Raw genomic sequence first — 22,924 nt, forward strand, 5'->3', positions numbered from 1 at the left:
TTACTATCTTTTTAAGAGTAATAACATACATTTAATAGCACGTGTGGAATTAAAAATATACGTTGTTCATTAATCTGCAGTTCCAATATAACTTTTGCAAAACAAGCCTCATTATTTATCACTATGATTAATATTATCCTTTTATTTATTTGTTTTGAAAATTTATTGTTAAATAATCTGATCTCACAATTTTCCAGACAGAACTTTAAGATGTTCATGAGCAAGGAATCAAATCTGTTCTTACACTTTCGTTGTTTATAAATACAAAGAGTTAGTACCTACTTGCGTTGCTCTTGTCAATTTACTTAATAAAATATGAAATACGATATACGGTATTTTATCTGAAAAAGATAGTACCCTATTAGTTATAGAACATTTCGTCCAACTAAGTGTTAGCATCAACCAGGGAAACTAACGTTGATATACAGATATTCAGATCATGTTTTGCCCCCCACTTTTAACGTCCAATCGCCGCCACTGATTACATCACCAGATAGGTCAGGAAGTTGAAACGGAATCGTGATCTACTGTATAAAATGAAAATCGAAACAATATCAATTTAGAAACTAGTAGACGTAACTTAAATGCAGATGAACTATCTTTCTTTCTTTTAGACCATTAAAATGATTTTGACATTAGCTATAAATCGAAATTTAATCTAAACGGTTTTGGGAACAATCACACTAATGGGGCTAAAAAGTGCTTCAAATTTTCCCCACGAGAAGTGTACTTCACGAATCACTGACGCTAGAGAGATGAAATTCGCCATACGAACTTTTCATTAAAAATAAGAGAATAGGTGTTTCAACATTTTCGAGTATTCGGCTCCAAAGGGAAGTAAGCGAGACATTTATAAAATACTAAATTTTCCCTTTGTTTAATCTGAAAGCCAATGTGAGGATTTGCTTAAGTTGGGGGCATGGAATTCGGTACATGGACTTTTAATTAAAAATAAAGAAATATATTTAAGTGGTTTTGATGATTTTGCTCCAAAGGGGGGAGAAGAGGGCAATTTTAATAATATTGAAATTTCCCTTTATTTATTCACAAATATCAAATGTGAGGATTCGTATAAGTTGGAGACATAAAATTATGTATCTAAATTCTTGAAAAAATTAGGAAAATACGTGTTTTCTAAAGTTTGGTATCCAAGGGGGAAAGAGAAAACAAGTTTCACAATATTGAAATTTCCATTTATTATTTATTTATTTATTTATTCATAAGACTTCGAATATGATTATACCCTTAAGTTGAAGACATGAAATTCGATTTATAAACTTTTAAAATTTGAACGAGAGAAGACGTGTCTTCGAAAATTTTACTTCGAAGGGAAAAAGGAGTCAATTTCTATAATGTGGAAATTTCCATTTATTTATTTATTTATTTATTTATTTATTTATTTACAAAGTGCCGATTGTGGAGATTTGCATAAGTAGAAGATGAAAAAGTCGGTATATGAACTCTTATGTAAAAATAAGAGACTACGAGTTTCACTAGTTTTGAAAATGTCTCTTCTAAGGGTAAAAAAGAGTATATTTCTATAACATTGAAAATTATCTTTATTAATTCATAAAATATCAAATGTGGGGATTTGCTTTACACATTGGCTGCCGGACCTGAATCACCCAAGTTTATATAAGTCATCTTGTATATCAATTTCGTACACATGGTGGCCAATGTGTTGGTAGAGACGTGAAAATCGGTATATAAATACTTAACGTTACATAAAAGGAAAGAAAACGCGTATTTCAGCGCTTTTGAAAATTCCACTACTGGAAGGGCGGAGAGAAATGGCCATTATGTACAATTAAATGGAAGAGTGAAATTCATTCCCTTGAAATTCAGAAATGTTAAAGTTTTTAGAACCGTGAAATTTGGACAGAACTTCTTTTGTTACGAGAGAAATTAATAAGAAAAGACTTTTTGTAAAACACATATGTTAAGGGAGGCAAAGGAATTGAAATGTTTTGCCCAGAATAAAGTACCAGGTAAATCCATGAATTTAAGATGGAACATAAGATATAAATTTCTCGTAAGGAGACACGTGTCCCAGTAATTTTAAGTTTCCACTTTAAAAGGAAAGGGGTATTTTCTATTACTTTTTCTCTCCCCATTGAAAGTAATGTTGTATCTTATGAAAAATAGCTGGAAACTTTGAAATAATATAGGGGAAGGTCGTCTGGTATCGGACAGCGGGTAGTATCGGACAAAAGCAGTTTTCGTTATTTCCCACTTAGGACTGCACCTAATAAGCTTACAGTGAGTTGATCGGAATGAATTAACCAAGCCCACACCATAGTGGATTTGTCCCATGAACGGTGTGTCTCGTGCTTCAAGGTTTTTGTATTTTTGCGAGTGATCAGGTGCATGGAGATAGATTTATGTGGCTATAACTTATTACAAAATAAGTGTTTTGTTATATTATTGTTATCACACCATTTATTAGGATGTATATATTATAATTTAGGAATATAGTTGCATTCGTGTTGTTACAATCCGGTAGATAGTCATTCATACGTTGCAAGTCATTTGGCTGGTATCGGACAAAGTGGAATCGGGTGGTATCGGACATTACATTGGTAAATAAACATGACGTTTCTGGCTTTTTCAGGAAACCATTGGGAAAGTACATAGTAATTGGGATGAAGAAAATATAAGGTTGGCCATGGATAAAGTTATTTCCAAATAAATGGCACTACGTCTAGACGGTTTTAGATTTAGTGTTCCTAAGAGTACATTAGGAGATTGTGTCAAAAAAAGAAAAAAACTGTTGAAAGGAAAAGAAGCCTTGCTTCTCGGATAACAAAGGCACGTTTAGTAGAACGTTTGATCGCGACCAAGAGGAAACACTATACAATCATGTAAAGGCTTTGGATAGTCAACTAATGCCACTAAGCAAACCAGAATTATTAAAACTAACTTACAAACTTGCTGAAAAACTAAACAGCATATTCTGTGGGAAGTCTTTTGATGAAGATTGGATGTAGTGTAACGTATATAAAGACTGGGTCCATGAACAATATACCAATGTTGATGACAAACTGTTTTATCATTGTGACTTGTGTTACAATAAAAAAATAAGTGAAGATGAGACTAAGAAATTTGAAATTTGTGTTTTACTTTTATTTTAGGCTGTTTCAAAGCCTAATAAAACTGTATTTTGTGTATAAGAACTCCTGCAAGTAAACAGCTAGCAATTGTAAGTGGTTCTTTAAGTAATTGGTTTATTAAATTACCTCAAAAGAGCGATTATCTATAGTTTTATGTTTGTCCGATACCACCCTCCACTTTTTAAGGACGCTAATTTCTATAATCTTTGATTTTTTACAAAAATAAATATTAGTTTTTACCTGTCAAATCACCTTTAGCATGTTCTGTATAAGATACCAAGTTATCGTTTTGTGCATTAAGTAATTGGATATAGGTATTTTTCAGCCTGACAGACTAAAAAAACCTAAGGTGTCCGATACCAGACGACCTTCCCCTAGATAAATGCCAAACCGGATGAGTTTTATAATAATGAGAACAGCAGTTACGATCACAGTCCAAGGGAATGCCGATGTCAAGTGGAAATTTAGAAAGCAGTCAGGTAGCAAAATTTCTTCATGTTTTACAAGGGACGTATTCGAACCGTAACAGCCTGATGATTATGAAAATTGGTACCGATTGTCCAAAACATAAAAGTTAACGCCCAACTTCCAACATCATTTTTTTAAATGTAAACCTTGTAGCAAGCTAATCATTGTGTAAAAACATCACAATGATTAGTTTATAAATAAAACAACTATAACCTAATGAAACTTTAAACGCGTTTTTCTCAAAATACAGCCACGTGTCAGTTAGAACCTTATCAAACCAAGGCCACGATATAGAGCTTGTTCAAGACGGTTTTATAGGTCTTGATAAATGCAAAGTGTGGCGCTGTTGGGTGTGTTGAAAATTAATTCGAACCTGGGGCCGCGGTGGCTCAGTGGTAGAGCGTTCACCTCTGGTGCTAGGGGTCCCGGGTTCGACCCCAGCCCCCGCCAAGTGAACTTTGTGGTGGACAAATACCGTGTGCGTGAGTTTTCTCGGGGTTCTCCCGTTTCCTCCCACTTTCTTCATTCCACCGTTTCATTCATTACTCATCATCACCGTCTCCTTTAGCCTAACCGGCATAACCGTGGAACGTAAAACTCAAAGATTTCAATTATTAATTCGAACCATTGGTCTGATAAAGTTTTAGGCATGCATGATAGATACAGATGTTTTAAGCGTACGCGCCTTTGGCGTGGGAGACCCGGGTTCGATTCCCGGCGGGAGCTCATGTGGTTCGGATTCCACGTTAATCCGTAGGTCCACGTCTCATATAGCCTCGCTGCTGAAAGGGACGCTAAACTAAAATCAACTCAACAGATGTTTTAATTCTAGATGTTTATGGGCGTGGTATAGTAAGTTGCCTTTCAGACGAAAATACTTTGTGGGACATAATGCAGATGTTTTTCTGGTTCGTTGCGTTTTAATACCGAAATTATATCTGCACATGAATGATCTTTCCGTTGCTTTTCTTCCAAATTTTGAAGTTATGAGATGTGTTCTATTTGAATAATTAAATGTTCTGGTGCATTTGATGGAAATGCATCGGCGCCTTTCGTCTCATGGGAATTGTCGGCTTCATTTTCTTCTTTTTTGATCGCTTCTCTTTGTTCTAAATGGCTTATAACGTCAGCTGGATAGTTTACCCCATCAACATGACAAATGTCAAAACGGTAGTTGGCCAAAAATAACTAGTATCGTGTGTGCTTTCGAATTTTATCTGGTTCTCTATTAAGTGATGTTAAACATTTCGTATCGATAATATTTCTAAATTTTCAGGTTAGAGGAAGTTGCGAAAGTTTTGCGGAACGTATATAAGGAAATATATATTTTTTTTTGACATGTAGATGATTGTCGTTCCGACATGACTAATTGACGATTGAAGTAAGAAATTAACTTCTCTGTTCTTGTTCTAGGGTCGTAACAAGTTAAGATCCCGCCAATTCGTCCCACAGAAAACATCTGTGTACACCCTAATATCGCGGTTACTGTTGAAATGGCAGAGAGATGGAGCTTTAAAATGTTTTCGTTTAACTTGTCGAAAAGCTTGTCGTGAGTAAAATCTCATTTAGGATTATAATTTTTAGAAAGGAGTAATTGAAATGGTTCATAGCTGTGAAATTTTTATGTGATTTCTTAGATATGGACAGGGACCAAGAAAACTTTTCAATGTGCACTTTGAATTTGTGCTTTTGAGGTGCTGATGTGTTCTTCTGAAATGCGAAATTCTAGTACATCCAGTTCCAGTGGTCCCCCCCCTCATGTCCATGACGCACCCCCCTCAATTGTCTATCCGTATGTGTTCTTCCATGAAAGAAAAATCTTTTCGATTAATTTTTACATCCCCTCAAACATATTTATATAGATTTTTAACCCCCCCAAATATTTCAATGACGCAGTTTGCGTCATAGCCCCCCTTCGTGGACACCCCTGTCCAGTTCATTATAGAGCAGGTGTTTTTACTTTGAATTTACCGGTAAACCATATTTCATAAGACGTTGAAATAAAAGTTTGAAGTCCCAAATTTGATGTTTCCAATCGTGTGATCAAATTAAAAGGTCGCTTGCGAAATAAGTTATTCTATCTAGTAATACTTCCAAAATCATTCGTGTTGCAATTGATAATGTTTGCGCTGAGGTATAATGTCCTATGAGAAGCGTAAAAGTCGACTGGATTTTCTCGCATGATTGAGCTCGAAAGTCATATATTTGGTACTTTTTTGGTGTGATAGTATTTGAAAATAATTGAGAAATAACAGTCGAAATCACTCCCTGTCCCTTTAACATGTAGGACCTCTTCTGTAGATTGAAATGAAATAATAAAATATTTTGTGTATGTGTTTCAGTTTTGGAGATATAGAACTATTCGTAAATCTGAAGAGTTCGGTTTATTGACTATGATTAATACAGAGGAGCCGTCACTTATTTCTTCGATAGCGATTTTCACTTGAGTTTCAAACAGGCATAAGTTTCATTTAGGGGGCAGGAGGGGGCAATTGCCCCCCTAAGAGTTTGAGGAATACATATTCTTTAATCAATTATCTACTAATATACTAGTAAAAATGTGAAAATCTTATGTCGATCACTGGCAGATTCAAGGAGGGGGCGACTGAGTCCCCAAAGGTCTGGTTTTTACTTCAAGCATTTATCATTGGAAAATACAAATGTGGTCTTTTCCAACCGATTCAATCTGTGTGACAAACCTAGCAGACTCTAATCGAAATGAGTGGTTCTTAATAGTACTTAATACAGATATATTTGAAGTGTGAATATTTCTGTTCCTAGTTCCTTGAGGCAGTCATCATAAGCCCCAAAGGTGCGAGAGTATGATTCATTCGTTGGACGAAAAGCTGTAGGAAGGAGGGTAAGACGGCTCACTCTTTGAACGTAAAAAGTATATTTTAAATTTGTGTCCTATAAAAAGGAAATACAACTCGGGTCCCTAAACTTCAAATATCTTTACCTTGAATAAAGAGAAATATAGAGTCTTCAGCGCTCCTTACCGAAAATATCTCTGAATCTGAGACTTTTCGGTTGGTTGATGATTGATATGTATTTATGTCGTTTGTCAAATGTGATGCTTTACAGAACGTGAACAAGAGTTTAAAGTTGGATCTGAACCACTGTAATGCGTTCAATGCTCACTCACCGGCAATCAAACCACAGAACTAGATCAACAAAGAGAGCCGTGACTTTTGGGTTTCGAACACGGAAACATTAGGAAAAGACCAGGGATTCATTGTGACTTTTAATAACATTTCATGCTTTCTTGGGAAACAAGCTGTTATATAAAAGACGAAGTCCTGAGTGAATAACTGATCGCACAGGCCAATTCGCTCAAGCTAGAAACTTGGAATTCGGACAGTAGATAAGATTTGTGACGTAGGGTATTACTAAGGAAGGATTTATTGGGAATTAGAAGAAAGGAAGGGGGTGGCCATCTCTCCGAATCCCTTAAGGATGGAGACTTGAAATTTGATATTTGGATTTCTCATTTTAAATAATTTGACACGCGTTTCAACGTTTTTTGATGCTTTAGTAAAATGGGGAAAAAAGAGGTGGAAAGAAAAGGAGACGAAGATTGCAATTGTTATAAGATATCAATATCTAAAAATCTTTGAAGGTTAGAAACATGAAATTTGGTATAAGGACTTCTCACTTGAAATAATGTCAATACGTATTTCAGCGTTTTTGATATTTTACAAAAGGGGTGGAATTAAAAGGAAAGAAAAGGGGTGGAAATTATTATTATTATAAGATGTACATATCTCGGGATCCCTTACGGTTAGAGACATGAAAGTTAATAGTTTAATGTTTCATTTAAAATAATTAAACACGTATTTGAGCGTTTTTTTTTTTTTTTTTTTGCCACTTAACGTGGAAGGGAAAGAAAAGAGATGGGGTGGTTTAATAAATTGCCTTTCGAGGTGTTTGAATTTCATGACAGAGTTCTTGCTCAATCCAATTCTATATGAAAGGGACAGAAGGAAGAACGCGAAGTATTGCGTCACATTAGCACGTAGGAGCGTTTGCTTTATTTTGCGAGGCCGTATGCCAAGCAAATTGGGGGTCTGAGGGCGAAGCCTCACCCAGGCGAAGGCTAGTATAATTTTATTGTTGTTGTAAGGATAGCTATAATTATACTATGTTTCTTACAACTGCATTTAAGAAATTACCTAATAGAGCCAATTTCTAACCCCCTATTCCTAGCCTGGTCTAATGTTTTTTTTTTTTTTTTTTAAACTTTACATACTCAACTATACCACTGCAAAAGAAGTGTATTCGAACAAAATACCTCATATAGAGCATCATCCGAAAGAACATTTTCAACACTAAAAAATGTTGAAGACATGGGTACGGTCCTGGATGGGTGCAGATCGACTTAGCGGCCTAGCACTACTATATACGCAACGAGACTAACGTAGATTACGGTCGTGTCATCGACAGATTTGCCAGGAACAAGAAAGGACGTAGATTTGAGTTTGTGCTGTAACTTTCACAGAGATGGACTGCAAAGTGACTAAGGACGTTGTGTGGTTTCTGCCCGTCGTGGTTTTTGCCAGTAATTATTTTCAACTCGTGGGTATTCCCCAAAAGTCATGAATCTGGATCTAAAATTGAACTCCTTGGATGTATCTGAATCGCAAACAAAATCAAGAAAGATGAACGAACTCGAAAATATTTTTGAAATTGTTTTTTCTAAATCATTAACTGGTACAATAAGGCACAACTACAATCGTAAAAAATGTGTAACGGCATGTAGGCTATATTATATTTTTAATAAACAGTTATATGTTATACATATGATATTTGTTTAACGTACCACGTTTGTGCCAGAACGGCTAAAAGAGACGTCGACCTACTGATTGTAGTGGAATCCAAACAACTTTTTTCGTTCAACTGTACCCCCACGTGGAATTGAACCGGGATCACTCGCACCAAAGGCAAGCGTGTTAGCCATTAGACCAAACGGGGTCCATATTATATCTGAGATGAAAGAAAATCAAGTTATACGTACTTTATTCTCCATTGATAATTTCGTTTAAAGGTGAGAAGTTGTCAAAATTATTATTATTATTATTTTTTTAATATCTGATACTGTCGGTATGTTAAGGGGGAGACTACTAAATATTTTTGAAAAACTAATAATTTTTCTTTTCCCCGTTTTTCGTAAGTGGAAAGAGGTAATAAAATGCAACTTATCACAATAATAGATAATGTTATTCTACACCCAAAAATACGAATCGGAAGAATTTTCAGTGTTGCCATCCATAGAAATTACAGTGTGACTAGAATTTGAATTACTCAGAAATCTAGGTAAAGGCAGCGACTAGAAAAATGAACTCAACGGTAATTGATGACTTATCACTCTGTCTATATTCCTTGTTTATTACTTTTTAAATAATGTTTCTATTTCTTTTGTAATAATTTATGTAAGTTTTATAGAATAAATAGAAATATAATGTACAATATCAATGGTGAGCACATGGATGTGTGCATGTGAAATGCGCGAGATATGTATGTGTGTTCGTCCATATATATTTGTATGTATAAATATTGGTGTATGTATATGTTTATATATGTATATGTAAGTGTATATATGTATTATGTATGTATGCCTATTTCTAGAATGAGAGCATGAGTTCGTGCTTCATAAAATGTATGCATTGATCTGTGGAATGTCCGTATACTAAGTTATATACTGTATTTGCTTATTGCTAGCTTAATATTCTTAATATTTTCATTTTTATTATTTTCATTTATAAGTTTCTGTTTTACTTATTATTATTATTATTATATAATAATGTAATCAATTGTGTACACCTCCTATAATTGGAGAGATCTCTCTGTTGGAGGAAATAAATAAATAAATAAATAAATAAATATATAATTTTAATTCATGTAAAATTTATAAGCATTTCGTGCTAGATCCGACAAAATTTCTATTGAGTTTGTGTAAGAGAAAGTATAGCATTGATAAGTTACTTTTATTACATTACTTGCAGTACTGGTACTTTATTGAATAAATTGTGCATTTACCTTCGTAGTGATTTATATGGTCTACGCACTGGGTTACTGTTAGTAGTACAGTACAATATTTAAATGCAGTGATGATTAGTATTATGCAGGGGCGGCTTGTCTATAAGTGCTGCAGAGCTGCAGAACTACCGGCTATTTTAGTGGAATAAATGTATTTTCAATTGAGTTGAATTGTGCATAATTTAATCAAGGTAATAACACGTAGTGATGATATTTGGTCTAGTCTTGAAATTGTACTGCTGGATATGCTACACAGCGTTGAATTGTTCGAAAATACCTTCCGAAGCTTAATAACAGTGCAGGAGCTGTGCACGGATTACATATGCTTTAGCATTAATACCAAAATCTTCATCAGCCGCGCTGTATTGCGTTTTCCTTGTTCGTTAGATAGGATTTACTAGAACTGCACTTCCAGCAACTCAAAACTCACGAATACTTCTGAAGAAGCCGAAGACACACAACGTAATGTACATGAGACGCCGTTCTCTTGTTTTTGGTAAAGGTGTTCAGTGTAATTGTTACGCGCTTTAAAAATAATAGTATTCCATGTTTGAGTTACTGCAAATTTTCTGAACAAACATAATTTGTGTGATAATTTTAAGGGAACCACAAAACTTTCGAAAATTCTTCTAATTACCCCAATGACAACAGATGAAGGAGAGCGTTGCTTCTGTACTTTAAAAAGAGTTAAAACATTTTTGAGAAGCACAATGTGCCAGGAAAGACTTAATGCTTTGGCTGCCTTGTCAATCGAGCGTGATTTCATATCTACCATATCGAACTTCAATGATAGAGTAATAGAACATTTTGCACAGCAGAAGACACGTCGGATGGACTTCATTTACAAACGATAAAGCAAGATATCCTTATCATTCAGTAGTATTAATAAAGTTTCTGCCTGTAGACATTACGTGAAGCCGAAATTTTTATGGTATCTAGAAACAGCATGTTTCTTACGATATGGATATGGTATTTTTAAGTTTGTTACATGCAACAGTGGCGTATTTAGGAGGGAGCTGTCGGGCTCAAGCTACCCCGAAATTCATTAAAACTTGTCGGCATCCAAAAGGAAAAATTAAAGTGCTTAGCTTAGTGCTTATGTATAGCTTCTCCCAAACAATCCTAAATACGCCACTGACACGCAATAATCAAAACAATAGTGTTTTGGTTGCATGATACAGTAAAGTTGTATATATACAGTATATACTCGTATATATTTGTTAACCCTGGATTACAAAACATTCGTAAATTTCACAAAACAGCATGTCCGAATGCATGCATGAATTCACCAAATCCCTCATGCGCGGCCGCCCTTCTCCCCAATACCTTCCTAGCTCTTGCGCCAGAGGCTAGTTGTGGTTTGAGAGCCATGTCGATAGGTTGTATCATGCGTAGTTTGAAGGTCTAGTCGTAATTTTTACGAAATGTTTGTAACCATGTTAGTTTTCTTTTAACAAATTTTGAGTAATGTAGTTTATTGTTTTTAACATTAAATGAATGTTTTTAGACTATAAACAGAGCGACGAGTTGTGTTATAGTATTGTAACTATTTCTTGTTTTCGTTGGTGGAGAAACTATGGATAACAGTGAGGAAGAACGTGAAAATAACCAAATAAGGAGGTTGTTGGATGAAATATCTTCTGACGAAGACTGTAGTGCTACTGCTGAAATATTTCTAGGAAGAAGTGATGAGGAAGAAGACGAACTGGAAGAAGATATCGTAGAAAATACAGACGACTCGGATGCCGACCCAGACTTTATAATAGAAAGTTGCATGGTGTGTTTCGAGGAAAAATGAGAAAGTTTGGAAAGACAACTTTCAAGTTGGCACCAAATTGCTTTTTTCAAAGTTTATATGCAAAATGCTACGTTTTTTTAGTTGTCCTGATCCTTTTACTTTAGTTATCTATTATGGTAATATCCAGGGGTGTGGCCAAGGGGGGGCCATCGGGGCCAGCCCCCCAAATGGTTTCCTGCCCCTCCCCAAATGACCAGTTTTAAAACTTCATAGTAAAATTATCTCGCTTCATTCATTTAAAAGTAACAAAGTTTATTGACAATTAATAATTTACGGTTAAATAGTATGGAGAAATATTGTTTTTCCATACCGATTGAAAAATAGTATAGTATCTCTTCCTTATACCGATCGAAAAATAGGATATTTTTTGTGACAGCAGATTACACAATTTACTGCGATTTATATTTGACAGTTTCAAGACAAACGTTTTAACAAGGTACTACAAATACAGCCATAAAACAAAGGTACTAAACTGATTTGTAAGTACAATATATTTTTATATGCTTTAACAAGTGTTTTAAAAGATATAGAGGATGGAAAATTTGGTGAGAAACAATGCTTTTATTCAATTTGGATTTCATTCGCTCTCCCTTTTATTTCTACTCAGTGTAATAAAATAATTTTGTTTTTTTAGTCACGAATAATAAATAAATATTGTCAGGAAACCGTAAAGAAATTAAGTGAAATTTCAAAGAAAATCAATCTTGTGTAGATATGTTCTGTACACAAGGTCTTAAATTTAAATATAAAGGTAACCAAGAAAAGTTTTGTTGCTTTTTCACCCACCACCTTCGAACATCGATATGTCACCTAACCTGGAAGATCAAAAATAATCCCCATCAGCATCGACGACCTTCTGAAAACGTTCTGGAAGGCCATGGAATCCATCGCGGTAGAACTTAGTGGGCCGTGAAACGAAGAAAGTATCAGGTGAGTTTTGGACTTTTACTAGGGATTTGAACTGAAGTCCTCTAAGGTGATTGTCCAAAGAATGGAACAGGTGATAATCGGACGGTGCAATACCCGGGGAATATAATGGTTGCAATATTGTTTCCCATTCAAGGCGAAAAATGGTGTCCTGAGTCCTAGCCATGTTGGACTTAGCGTTGTCCCGTAAACGAGGACCCATTTGCAATTCAGAAGTGATGACTCCATAGTTTTGAATTTTTGTTGAGCACAGCTCAACTGGTGACACTACACAGTTGCATTGATACTCTGACCAGCTGGTAGCAGTTCCCGATGCACCAAACACACAGAAGGACCTTCTTCTGGTACAATGCTGTTCATGGGATGCTAACCAATGATGACGGCACCGTGGAGCTTCGTATAGGACACACTTTTTATCACATGTCAATGCCCTGTCCAGAAATGGCTCCGGAACAGTAAATAAACACAGGCGACTGCCGCGTTGCCTTCTGGCCCGGAGTCAAAATATGAGAGACCCATCGACCCAACTTGTAGTGCTTCACAAGTTGATGGATGTGCTACCGAATGGTTTCTCCACACACTGAATTGTAGTCCCAGTTCCACTTTGTACATGTGTTGGTCTTCTGGCACGTGGCGTTTTCGGGTGTTTCGTCATCGTCCTTAAACTTGTTAAACCATCGCTGCAATGTCCGCGTCGACACGACACCCTCACCAAAGGCCTGGCATATCTTCTGTCCCGCTACGGCGTTTGACATCTATTTGAACTCGTTCAGCATACATGCTCTTATGACGCTCTGTGGATGTCCCATGTTCCCTCTGTCTTTACGCAAGTTCACGGTGTGTCCGAATTGCCACAACCAGGTAGTATGTTGGATATACCCACACCAACAACTGACGTTCGTCTTATCTCTACTCGCATTCAACTCACGGTGTGTGGTCCAATTCAACACAGACCTCCACAAAAAGGGTCAGAACTTTCTTGGTTACCTTTATAGTTATGCACAAAAGTATAGCGTTTGGTCCCAGGCAGTAGTACTTGATTAAGCATAATAAAAACTATATTGAATATAATTTATGGATAATAATAATAATAATAATAATAATAATAATAATAATAATAATAATAATAATAATAATAATAATAATAATAAGCTAAAATAGTGTTTTTAGTTTCCAGAAGGAAATCAAAATTTTCCTTTCTTTCAGGCCTCAAAAACACTAGCAGCAACACTTTTTTTTTTTTTTTGGCTTTGTAGATTGTAGGTGGCCCCCCTCACAAACGATGGGCTCCCCTACACAAACCTGCTGGCTACACCCCTGGTAATATCTATAAAACAATTTACCCACATAAATGTAACTTATACTTGTAATACAGCTAGCTAGTTATATACACAACTTTTTACATGCAGAGATGGAGTGGATCAAGTTTTCTGGGTGGGTCAGTGGGTCGTGGATCAACAGCATGTGACCCACTGTGACCCACCACCCACCGTGACCCACTGCAACCCACCACCCACCATGACCCACTGCGACCCACCGTCTCAGTCTGACCTACCGACTCACTCTGCTTACTGCATTGTAGACAGTATCTTCTGAAGAATGGTAAATTTGTCTGCGTTTTACTTTCCAGACCTTCATTTCCCTTCCTTTTCCATTTCTTTCCGTCTACTTACCTGAGGTGAGTAGGCTATATCTAAGTGAAAAAAGAACTTCAGGCACTTTTGGATATGATATTTTTAATTGTAATAATAGCAATAGGACTTATACTACTACTTGGCTTTCGAGGCCTGTCAGTTTTTAGAGAAGCTAAGTACTGAAAAAATACATTTTTGAATCACAGTAATGTATAAATTATTATTTAAAAAATTGAATGTAACTATGTGTGTCTGATCATAACGGCCAAATTACAAAGTCAAATGAAATGACTTTTGGTATATAGTTAGGCCTTAATCCAAACTGGGATGTTATATTGCTTTCATTATAATACACATCCCAAAGAGGTAGTGAAGATTCGAATTTTTGCGGAAAAAAAAAATCATTATCTCGCAAGCCGTAAAACTTACGAAGCTGAAGTTCAGTGTATTAACTCTTTATTAAAAATAAACAGAATCTGTCCTAGCATTTTTTTTTAAATTCTCCCTTATGGGGGGAAGGGGGGCACTTTCTATATTTGGAAAGTTGGAAGTGAGTTGGTTTGTAAAAATAATCAAAAACTATCGATATTAGTTAAGAAAAAAAAATTCTGAAAAAAAAAAATACAGTGCTTCGCTTCATATATCCATTGCTTTCTACTATAATAATTGCTGAAGCTTATGTTTATTATATGGAGCGCTTACAGCACAGGGCAATCAATCCATAAAGTTGTGAGAAAAATAGACAAAATTTGTACTGTAGGCTTAAGTACACGGAAATTTTAGTTTGGATTGTATGCATAATTATATGGAAAATTTTACACTTTTTTCCTTTACGTTAGTCTACTTACCTTGATTTGGGACTTTCAAATTTCATCCCTTTTTCCACTGAAAAGTATCTATAATTCAACAAGGAAATAATAATGATACTATGATAATTTAATTGAAATGCATCGTAATTTGGCCCATAACAAACAGCAGTGTGGTAATTGAAGGGGAAGAAGGAGGGAATTCCCAGACACCTCTGAACACTTCTCTGAAACCTCGTTTCCTTTTGCCTTCAAGGGGGGAGAGAACTTGGTAATGACATCAAACTTTCATGTGTAATTACAAAAACTAAATTTATAAACGAATAAGAAATCATCAGTTTATCAGGTTTTAATTGATAATTTATGCACAAGACTTCCTATCGAAGATGTGGTAGATGAAGTTTCTATTCTCCATGAGAAGACATTGCCAACTGACACTGTCAATATGGAAAAGATGATGTATGGTGATAGAGAGGTGATACTTCTTGCGGAGTATTTCAAAACTGACCGAGAAAAATCGTTATCAGATTTAAGACTAACAAGCAGATTGTCGAGTATTACAAATTTCCACGACTGAGTGCGAACAGGGATTTCCCCTTATGATGACTGACATTAGAAATAGACTAAGTGTTCAAACATTGTCTAACTTGTTCATCAATGTTAATGGCCCACCGCTAAACAAGTTCAAAGTAGACGAGCTAGTTATTTCCTGGCTGAAGGATGGACATCATTCCGCTGCGGGTCATTTACCACGAAAAAGTCCTGGAGGCCAACAGGAAATAAACCCGATTTCAGATTTGTTTTAAGGTGGCAAATTACGAGTTATGGAAAATGTATACTTGTATTACTAATGACTTATTTGTGTTTTTTAGGGATGGGCACAAGTCGAGCTAAAACTCGACTCGAATTCGAGTCGAGTCAAAGGTAATTTTCTCGAGTCGAGTTCCGAGTCGAGTCACTGTTTTGAGGTCGAATTTCGAGTCGAATCGAGTTTGATACATGGCTCGCTCGTCCAGCTCGTTTTAGCTCGTTTTGAAATCATGACCTGACTAGACTGGAAAGCGAAAGCCATGAGAAATATAAGTAGTAAAGTGGATTACTTTTAATGTTGCTCACGAGAGAGACATTGTTCGCGTCTCGTCTCGTCTCGATAACGAGACAATAGATTTTTATAACGAGGCAGTCTCAAATGTGAGCACCAATAAAGTATGTAGATCTTACTATCAAGGCTGAGACTTGTACGGTCGAATTTTTGAGCCCAAGCAAAAGCCCAACCCAGGCAGTGATGTCAACAGGCTCAGCTCGGTTCAACTGAGTGAACAGCTCGATCAGGCTCGGTTGGGATGATCCATCGGCACGGCTCAATTGAACCAATATCTTAAGCCGGTTTGGTTGGGATGAGCCATCGACTCGGCTCAATTGAGCGAAGGCTCGAGCCGACTTGGTTGGGGTGAGCCACCAACTTGGCTCAAGTGAGCCGATGGCTCGAGCCGGCTCGGTTGGGATGAGCCATCAGCTCGGTTTGGTTCGGCTCTGGTGAGCCATCAGCTCGAGCCGGCTCGCTTGAGGTGAGCCATCGGCTCAGTAGACATTACATGCAAACGATTTTTCTGAGATCGGCTCTGTGGTGAACGAGTCGTGAGCCGACCCATTTAAACCAATTGCACCATTAGAGTCGGCATAGATGATTCAACATGATCAAATGGATCGAGTTTGTTTGTTCACTAGAAGTCAGATGTCGCTTTTATTGAAGTGACTGTATATCTAGATCAATGGATCTTGTATCTGGGCCCTAGTTTAAAAAAAATGCTTGGTTCGGATATGAGGAAGACTATTACAAAACTAAGTTCTTGTACAATCAGGTGTAAATTTCCAACTCGATAAATTTATTGTGAGCTACACTAAGAAAAAATGTAGGTAGCGTACTTAAAAAGGTAGGTTACATGCGTAATTCCTGTAGTTTTTGTACTTAACTTACACCAGGCTTATAACTGAAAACGGTCCATCTATACGTACTTTTCGTATGAAACAATATAGGCGGTCAGGATCTCACATACAAATGGACGTATATAACATATAGCTGAGGAATGTATCATAAATATATGCATGTGATATACGGAAAAACTGTTAGATGTCAAACATCCTGCAACGGCATGATGTAACATCTAAGGGCAGTGCGTATGTAGCATATGAATAACGTATGCTCCATACTGATTTCTGTAGTAAGCAAGAGGATTCCGTGTATTTGTACAATATATCGCTGTCCGGATATACCCTAACGGATTTTTCTCAGTGTATCTTGAAGAATTAATGGATAGAAGCAGTGATTAGTAGTTTTCGTTGGTTCAAGTTAGTGAGGCCATGGCAGAGGCGGATCTAGGAGGTAAAAACTTGGGGGGGGGGCGCAGTCGGAACCAAGATTATGATAAGTATACCTTGTTTATTATAAACTTTCAAAGTTATATAAATAATAGCTTAAATTATTTTTTGTCACTCAAAAAACTGGAGGGCTAGGCGCCCCTGACCCCTGCCTAGATCCGCCACTGCGCCATGGGTCCTCCCTTTCTGTATGACTCTGGTACTCTAAATCGTCTCCTTAACTTTGAGAGCTTTTTGCTCATACAGAAGATCAACCGGAAAAGAATAATAAACTTGCTTCTACCGCCTGTTCAAACCGAAGCAAGCAAACTTGTCGAGAATAGAGCCGGAACCGCACACATAGAGGGCAAGCATATTCGCCGTTTGGCAGGAAAGAGGTAGCAAGAATGACCACTGTTCCCAGTTAAAGTTTCCTTAACGTAACAATTAATTTTCACTTTAGACCTATATACAATACTCAATTATAGATAGTGTGCGTGGGTTTTCTCGGGGTTCTCCCGTTTCCTCCCACTTTCTTCAGTCCAACATTTCATTTATTACTCATCATTACCGTCTCCTTTATCCTAACCGGCATACGCGTGGGACGTAAAACTCAAAGATTTCATTTCATTTCAATTCAATTATAGATACAAACGTATACATAGGTAGCAAATGCATTCATCAAGAAATTACGTAAATGCAATAATAATAGAGCAACCGGTCGAGTCGAGTTGGAGGAAAGTTTTCGAGTCGAGCTGGAAGATGTATGTTTCGAGTCGAGTCGAGTTTCAAAGAAAACTCGCTCGTACCCACCCCTAGTGTTTTTTCAACTTTGTACCTAATTTTTAATGTCTCTTCTTTCCTTTTCATAAACTAGAAGGTAAATTACTTTGAATAAATATTCATAATAATTGCAATTATGCATATTTGTAACTTAAATTTAACGTGGTGTTTTAGTGATTACACAAATTACAATTATGAGCATACTTTATGAGATGCTCTTACAGACAGTACCCGAGCACCTTTATACGCTATGGAAAACTGATTTTTCAAGTATTTGGAGAAAAATACTGTGAACTGAGAAATCATAACCTTTTCCATATTGTACAGAAGTATTTCTCTGCGAATAGAAGTTTCTTTTGGAATGCGTTAAGAAATTAACACTCGCAAGAATACTCTCTTAGTACAAGTATATTTTAGGCACACACTAATTTCCCCCCACCTCGAAGTGCTTCAGTTTCCTCATTGACAAACACTCTACTATTTTATATCGTAAAGGTCAGATCCACCTTTATTGTAACATAGTGGTGCTTGAGCGATTGACCGTAAAAATACAAACTCCGATTAGTGACAATTTCACAGTCTTGTTTTGTTACAAGTGTAAACTCTTTAGTCAGTAGAAGAGGCCGTGGATTATGTGTAAGAGTTGTTGACGAGATTTTGGTGAGTCAGAGTAGGTCACAGTGGATGAGAGTGGTTGATGGTGGGTGGTGGGTCAGAGTGGGTCACGGTAGGTGGTGGGTCATGGTGGGTCGTGGATCAAGTTTTCATTGACCCACGCCAACTCTGTTTACATGTACTTGTTCAATAAAGTATTCCAAAGGCATGCAATATTATTGACAACATAATTCTATAAACAAACCCATTTGTAGATTTAAAAAATAATAATATAGACAGAAATAATAATAAATAAAATTGAGTAGTACAATTTACGAATGATTTGTAACCACGTAGGCGCAAAATAAGGTTTGTAAGGCAGGGTTAATTTACAGTAATAATTGTCATTTTGAATGATTAGAGTGCTAGAAATTTATGATGGTTGGTGTATGCACATTTTATAATTAATTACTGTGAACGGGAAATTCAATATACGCACAACAAACTGTCCAGACTACCTCAGATTATGGTATCGAGCCGCTATTGGTATTATATATTAGAAAGTATATCCATTTCATTCTCCTGTATTTGATCTGTGCCATTGAATGCGCAGGCCAGTTCTTTTAAGGCAACAACCATAACATTCTTATTTCTGGTGAAAGCCACAAAATTCATGTTCGGGCAATCACTTCCACGGGGAATAATCACGGAGTCACTAAACATCCTTGGAGTTCAGTTTGAATATTATATATATATATTTTTCAATGTCCAAGTTGCTGAATTATATCTGATATAAACCGAAATGAAAGCAATATTAAAGATTGCTCCCCTATATTTTGGCCCACTTGGAACACTGTGTGCCATACACTATTAAACATCAATTTATAATTAATTATTGTACTAGTTTTAAGCTACCAAGAAATGTACATAGAAATATCATAATGTCTTTTGTTATTTGTTGATATTTTGTATTATTCTTCACGCATGTATACTGTTGTTATCTATTTTTGCGGAGACTGAATCTATAGTTTTTTTTAATTGCTGTCCCGCAATTGTTATTCAAAATATAAATGATTAGAGCAAATTGTACACTCTTTCGTTGAAATGAATACCATCGTCAATACAGTATTTTCTTTTGTGCAAGTACCGGTTCTCTGCAAGACAGCGCATCTGATATATTGCGGTGACCAGTGAATCATAACACTGCCACGTCTCCAAAACGGAGGTGCGTATTTAATTTAAATCTAAAGAAAGAATATACTTTCATTTAAAAAAAAAAAAAAACTTACCAATTCGGTCCCAAAATGAAATCTGGGAATCAGATTTAACCCTCCCTCCAGTCCCGCATTCATATGCGTCCGATTCTTGCAAAGTAAAATTCTGGTCACCTTGAGGCTACACATATCTTCCAGGAAGCGAACCGCCTCCCACCAAACGATCCTTCTAGATCCGTTAGTGATGTCGATGGTGCTCCTGCCCCCCTCAAGCAAAGTCTGAAATGACGCCCCTGGTTTCAAACCTTCGTTTTCACTTTAATTCGTTAGTGTACTCTGGTTGATAGCACAAACGAATATTTGAATGTCACAATAAAAATGTACCGTAACACAAATGATTGAAACCATTTTCAGTAATAAATTTTAGAGTGGCTATTTAATCTGGGCATACATTCCATGGAGACTGATTCTCAATATATCAGTGACGTAAATTCTGCAGGTTCACTCGAGCAGACGGTTCTACCGAATAGAAAATTTATAGGAAAATACAATGTGAAACAGTTTTCGTGAAGGAATGGGAGTGTGAATATAAGTAATTACTGTTAATGCACAGCATATTGAAATGAATTTTGGGTGTTAGTGAAAGTATTGATGCGTAAGTATGCTATTCTAATATCCTCGTTTATACATATACCCGTTCCTGCTCCCTACGGACGAACCCCTCCGCAGCAGTTTGGCCCCTATTGAGCTCTTATCCTGACTCAGATAGCATTCGTGGTTCTTAGATATCACCTAGCACAAGTTGGTTCATTTTTATGCACTGTAGTTTTTACGCCATACCTCCAAGCTGTATTGATACTGAGCCCTCCTGTGGTCATTCTGTAAGTAATGGAGATCCTCATTTAGTGCACTCTTTGTTAAGAGAAATACAAATCCAAAAATGTAAGAAATTTGGCAAAATTTGGTAGAGCCGTCTGCTCGAGTAATGTCAATTCTGCATATTGTAATCACCTATTCTGTGAACATTTTTTCATGCTAATTATCTCAAAATTTAGAGCGTGCAGTCAAGTTTAGGAATACTATTCTAAATAATTATTTAAAAATGATATTTCTTTCACTAATTTCCTTCTTATTGTCGTCCAAAATATTTGCGTTCAGGACATAACAATATCGAACTTAGCTCTTAGAAATTTAACGTGACTACCAGAAGTAATTGTTGAAAACTTACAATTCTATCACGATTTGCAAATAAATAGAACTGCCGGACATATACCTAAAACTACATTAAAAAAAAAAAAAAAAGTAAAATCTGTGCTAGGTACCCACTAAGAGGCACGTATGTAACCGAGTAAAGAAAGATAAGGCGAACCAAAGCTGGAAAATCCGCACGGTAACAGTGTTTGTAGCTTTCCTTGAGAATACTTCTCTCGATTGACACAAAATCTTCCCTTTCCGTATCAAATTTACCCTAGTTTCTTGAGAGTCCAATTCCTGTGACAAAAGTTATGTAATAAGATTAATTTAGCTATAATGAAAAAAGTTTCAACCACGTTTGTTTTATTCGTTTGCTTTTTGCTCCTACTTTTTTACTTTTCCTTCACTTTTTTATAACAAAAAATACACATAAACATCCATGCAAGAATGGGTGCAAATTATGCTACTTTGAACAGACATACACGTACACACAAACTAACAAACTATTGTTATTATATTGGTTTCTTTGTGAAGAACAAATAAAAAAATTCCTTTTTTTTCTTTTTGGAAAAATTTACCTACAAAATTTCCTAGATTAGGGAAATTTCCCTCAAACTACGAAAACTGCGCGGCAGTAGGTCTAAAGGGACCAAGGGGAATATGCACGTAAGCAAAAGTAGTGGAAACAAGTGGGTTTTCGCATTGATACAGTAGTTTTCCTTCAAGGTGCTAGAACACAGATCCCTCTTCCCATTAGCTGTAATAAAGACAGAAAACAACGTGCCCTGCGGAGCACTAACCAGCCTTCAATCGATAACGCTCGCTCTGCAATACTATCTGGATTAAATATTAAACTTTGGTACAGAAAGGAACAAACCTAGCTACACACTCTAACAGCACAATTACATAGCAGGCATATATGGCTATCATATTCCCCCATATACATGGGAATGTGCCCAGTATGTGCCTTTGTAACAATGAGAAAGAAATCACATGGTCGGCAAGTGATAATCATAGTCTATTGTCACCCCTAGGCACATGCCTGACATGTACCTGGGGGAACTTACCTAGTATGTTTAACCTTCTCCGGATCCTGGCATTTTGGGCTATTTTTTAGACTTTCAGTCAAGCAGCTACTGCATCGTCACTATTTATCCTAGGATCATGGTTCATACCTCATTCTCTTCAGAACAGAACTGCCTTTCAGACGGTATGACTCACCTGTCTCTATCATGTATGTAAAGGGTATGTATCTATCACCTGTCTCTATCATGTATCTATCACGAAGAAAGGGATTTTTGGGTCTAAAAATCCCTTTTTTCAACTTTTGCCCCTCTGGACCCCCCTTTTTTTACGCAGAAATCGAAAGAAAACTTCTGGTAAATACTACTCGGTGGACTGAATGTTTGTGCAAAATTTCAATCTTCTACGTGAAAAAATAGGCCCGCCAGAAAAATTTCCCTACCATGCCCCACTTTTACCCTATACAGAAGTATATTTGGATAAAAATTCACTGAGACGGCCCTAATTACCCTAGAATAATAATTCGACCGTCGATCTCTTCAGAATGGAACTGCCTTTCAGACGGTATGACTCACGTGTCCCCATCGTGTATGTGAGGCGGGAAAATGACGAAAAACGGGATTTTTGGGGTAAAAATATCCCTTTTTTTTAACCCTTTGCCCCTCTGGTTCTCCCCCTGTTTTAACACTGACATCGGAACAAAAAATCTGGTAAATACTACTCGCTGGACTGAATGCTTGTGCAAAATTTCAATCTTCTACGTGAAAAAATAAGCCCGCCAAAAAATAATGAACATAGGCTTAAAAAGGGAAAAAAATACATTTTAAGATTATGACGTCATCACCTCCTATGTCTGGACGCAGGACGGTCTGAAACCATATGTAATGTCTTCTACAATGTCTCTGGACTTGAAAAACAAACAAAAAAAAAACTCGCACGAAAAAGCTCAAATAGAAGAGAAATAACGCAATGTACCATG

At 36.5% G+C, this 22,924-nt stretch overlaps 1 protein-coding gene across 2 annotated transcripts in view; it reads right to left on the bottom strand.

The window, feature by feature from the left end:
• LOC145690382 (uncharacterized) overlaps positions 1-22,119 on the bottom strand; it is a 161,969-nt gene extending 139,850 nt beyond the window's left edge. Inside the window, exon 1 of one of the 2 annotated variants that reach the window (XM_081765215.1) lies at positions 21,990-22,119. The gene's annotated coding sequence lies outside the window, so the exon portion shown is untranslated. Of the gene's footprint in view, positions 1-19,803; positions 19,866-21,989 lie in introns of those variants that run through there. The other variant, XM_081765216.1, reaches the window with a different exon arrangement.
• Between the last annotated feature and the right edge of the window lie 805 nt (positions 22,120-22,924).

The sequence above is a fragment of the Thermobia domestica genome, chromosome 7, assembly GCF_964235325.1.
Source record: "Thermobia domestica chromosome 7, izTheDome1.hap1.1, whole genome shotgun sequence".
In the NCBI taxonomy this organism is placed as follows: domain Eukaryota; kingdom Metazoa; phylum Arthropoda; class Insecta; order Zygentoma; family Lepismatidae; genus Thermobia; species Thermobia domestica.